Raw genomic sequence first — 4495 nt, 5'->3', positions numbered from 1 at the left:
AGAGAGAGAGAGAGAGAGAGAGAGAGAGACAGAGAGGGAGACAGAGAGAGAGAGAGAGAGAGAGAGAGGGAGAGAGAGAGAGAGAGAGAGGGAGAGAGAGAGAGGGGCCGAACAAGTGGAGCAGGGAGACAGAAAGAGAACGGCAGATTGTGCTTTGAGCTCTTCCACCACACAGAGGAAGAATAGACTAACCCTTGTTGCATGTGGGTGTGTCAGGTGCATGTGTTTGTACGTGTGTTTGCCTGTGTGTGTATGTGTGTGTGTGTGTGTGCCTGAGTATGTGGGTTTGTGTGCCTGTGTGTGTGTGTATGTGTGTATGTGCGTTTCTCTGGGTTCTGTATGGGTTTCTGCTGGTGGTTTTTGGGCCTGCAAAACCCGTAGCCTCCACCCTCACTTACCACTTGATAGTATCACAGCGTAAGCCCCACTGGAAGCAGCGGGGAAGTTCAGTTCAGTTGTCTCTCCACCGCTCTCTCTCTCTCTCTCGACCTCGCTGGGGAGCCTGCTGTCCACAGTGGCTTACCCACGGTACTAACAACAGGAGTAGTTGGTCATCCATGTTCTTTCTCTCCCCACTCACATACACTATACTGTACAAACACATACGCTCTTCCCTTCCTTGTTTTCCTGGGTCTCTCTATTCTACTGACTCACTCATTTAACAAGTCCCCCATTCTCCACCACACACCATTTTGACATGGTTTATATCACCCCCCCAAAAAAAGTTAAATCTGCCGCTTAGATAATTATAATTCAGAAAATGCATAATTACAAAGTATATTTTTAAAGGAAGTTAAAAAACAAAAAGTCGCTTTTTCAATTGTTGTAATGGTTCCCGGTTTTCCCGGAAGATGTGCGGTTTTATTTTGATAGTCTCACTGTTTATGGTTCCTGGGTCAAATTTATTTAATTGCCGTGTCGTATTTGTCGCAGGGTAGACCTGGTTGTTTTTGGTCGGGTGAGTTTATAAAAATCCAGAGGAAAATTACATTTTTTGGAGTACCTTGAGGAGAAATGTGAACACATATATTTGTTTGTATGTTATTTGCACACTATTACTTTTGCATTTGTCACAGCGACTGCTTTAAGCGTATTATATCGCAAATCCGGCGGAGATGTTGGGGGAGAGTTTACTTTGCGACGGGTTCTCGAGTAAGTACGTTAAACATAATCATTGAAAAATGTACTTTGTATAATTAGTTTGATAGTTCTGCTTCTAACTCATCTATTTATTATCTTGTGCTGTTTTATACTTTGGCGGGGAAAGATAAGTGACAACGTGAGTGCTCTAAACCCCATCCCGGGAATCAGGCCTGATACCGGGAGAAGACGTTTCGACGGACTGAACCTGTGAGTACCCAGAAAGTTAAGGTCGAAACTGCTGAGACCCAAGACAAATCATTTTAGAGTTCGATAATCAGATGACAAATGATTTGTCTTGCATGACTCAAAACCAAACGAAAAAGGGAGAAATGAGAAATGAACAATAAAAACAAATGCCCCATAAGCTGTGTGGGCGTACGACTCACGCGAGCGCGCACGTGCGTGTGAGGGCACACGACATTCAGGTTTGGTCAGTCTGTGGTGTCTAGACTTCCTCTCTCTCGTGGTATAGTATCCTCTGTAGCATGTCTGGCCATGGGACTCAAACCACTGTCTGGTTGCTCATGTGACCAGTCATATTCCTGCCAAAAAAGCCTATGCACATGTGTACATTTGGTGTGTGCATTTGTCTGTGTGCGCGTGCGTGTACACGTAAGGTGCTGGTAACCAACTGAGGATGTGTGTGTGTTTGTGCATATTGGATGTCTGATGTCCGCGAGGGTAAACACAAGGTTACACACGTTTTCCGTCGCTAATGTATGGACGGAGCACGACGGGTGCACCGCAACATGTGTTTGTACATCTATGTACAGTAAATGTTTGTAGTGTGTGTGTGTGTGTGTGTGTGTGTGTGTGTGTGTGTGTGTTTGAGCTGCCACTCTTGACGGTAGCCCACACTGCCCTGTAAATGAGCAGTTGCACTTGGTTAGGCGGCAGCGTGGCCTAAATGACACGGCGCAGCGACGAGTGTGGCCGAAGCCGGAGGCCACAGCCGCCGCCGCCACGGGGCTTTTATCAGTCCGGCCACACGGCCACGGCGGGTACAACATAACCCCAGGCTCACAGCTACGCTTCCTCTTCTCACACCTCCGCCGCCGGCCCCGAAGGGGCCTTTGGCCGGGGCCCGTGGCTTGGTCTGGCCTGCCTGCCTGCCTTTTGGGGACATACGGCTCACTCTCTTTCTCTCTGTCTCTCTCTCTCTCTCTCTCTCTCTCTCTCTCTCTCTCTCTCTCTCTCTCTCTCTCTCTCTCTCTCTCTCTGTCTTCCTGACTCTTATCTTATCGACCCTCTCTCATGTGTGCTTTTTGTACATCTCTTGTTATCCCTCTCTTTTTCTTGTCACCCTGATGCTTTCTCAAGTCTCCTAAGTCTATCTGCCTCTTATGTCTAGCTCTTTTTCAGACTCTATTTTGCCCTGTCTCTCTCTCTTGTTCTTACTGTAGCCCTCTTGCTTTCTCTCGCTTTCTCTCACCCAGTTGCTTTCTCACTCAGCAGTCTATCACTGCCCCTCTCTTTCTGACGTCTTTCTCTTTCTCTGCCTCTGTCTCTCTCTCTCTCTCTTTCTCTCTCTCTCTCTCTCTCTCTCTCTCTCTCTCTCTTTCTGACTCCCGTACTTGTGCGTACCTTACCTCTTCCTGTCTCTCTTTCTCGCCCATGCTTTCTCTTCTCTTTTTCCTGAACTCGCTGTCTCTCCCATTAAAGAATCTGAACAAAACCCCCAAAACTCTTCCGTTGGTTTTGTGTTTGTCTTTACATTTACATTTACATTTAGGGCATTTATCAGATCCTTTTATCCAAAGCGACTTAATAAGTGCATTTGTCAGAAGATAGAGAAACAATATATTGCTATCGGTACAGTAACGATATTCATAGAAACAAGCGCTAAAAATGTAAAATTTTCATATGTAACAAAGATAGCTAGGACAAGATGCTACACAATACTAATTAGTATTTTTAAGTGCCAGGATGTACAACATACAATACGTGCGTTCATTAAGTGCCAGTCTTTGTTTTCTTTTCATTTCCCTGTGTAAGATGACGGGCTCAGTGGTACAGATTGGCCATGCGATGGTGACGAAATGGTGACTCTCTTCCGAACGCTAGGTTCGTAACCAGCGTGATGGGAGCCGGCCCATCGGGGCCGGTCTAGATAAGGGGGATGTGGGTTGGGGGAAGGATGGTCTACTACTGCGGAGCAGGAGTGGGATCATTGGTTTCACAGTTCGGGGCTTTTGGCTGTGGCTGGCGTTTTCTTTGGCACACAATAACTGAACGCGCCCGCTGCCTCCGTGCGTATCTGTTTGGCTCCTGCCGCCGGCCCCTGGTTGCACCTTGTTCTCCTGATCATGGATTGAATTGAGTGTGAGTGGCCGGTTTACTCTGCTACCGCCTCTTTTAAGAAAGCAAAGGGTTTCGTATTATTGGCAATTTCCTTTTTATTCCGTTTTTTTTTGGAGTCCGTTTGCGGCGAAACAAAAGGACGATGCATCTGGATTCTCAATAAGGAACAGAGAAAAACAAATATGGGATGATCCCACAGCATTGCACAAGACAAAGAGAATCGGCCCGATTGTTTCACGGTCCAAACATGACATTTGAGGAAGGACTCTGGGGAACCGGGGCCCTCTTTTTGCTAAGCATCGGGTCGGCGCTCTGTATTTTCTCTTCTTTGTCTAGGTAAACATCTGCTTCATGTTTTGAAATGTATCTCATGACTCTGTACTGCCCATGACCGTGAGGGGAAAATAGTCTTCGAATCATTGTGGCCTTCGTTCACTCAACCCTCTTTTTTTTTTTTGTTGTTTCTTTTTCTTTTTTGTATTTTTCTACCCTGCCCATGCCTTGTTTATCAAGCCCCTGTATTTAAGCTTAATATAACTCCTGTTTTGCTGAGAAAACTGTGGTGGTTTAATCACTGTCAGTGGTACCCTACGCCTCTCGGGTGTGGCTCCCCGGGCAAAAAGGACCCGGTGCGGTCGTCCGTCCAGCTGCAAAGGGTCTTATTTTGTGGTCTAAAAAATTGCAGGCTTCCCCATATGTTCCCCATAAACGTGGAATGCAGCGTGGGACTGGAGGAGGTTTTTATAATGAAGTGGCCGTCGTTGCATCAAACGCCATGGATACCAAGGGCCCCGCCTCTAGGGCAGGGCCTGGGAGCGGGGCCACAGCGGAGTGCTGAGAGGGCGCGGGTCTGATGTCCAGACGCCTCACTCACACCTCGGACAGGCCCGCTCTTTTGGGGATCAAATTATAGCTCCTTCATAAAGTTTTTCCTCTGATTCAAATGCAATGTATTGAGCATAGGTGCTGCCCTCAAGCAGTTCTATCAAAGCAATATTGGATAATTGGTTGTAATGCCTCTTTTTAAACGTTGCGTCACAATGTTGCCAGT

The sequence above is a fragment of the Pollachius pollachius genome, assembly GCF_949987615.1.
Source record: "Pollachius pollachius genome assembly, chromosome: 15".
Classification (NCBI taxonomy): Eukaryota; Metazoa; Chordata; class Actinopteri; order Gadiformes; family Gadidae; genus Pollachius; species Pollachius pollachius.
This window is presented reverse-complemented; position numbering follows the sequence as displayed.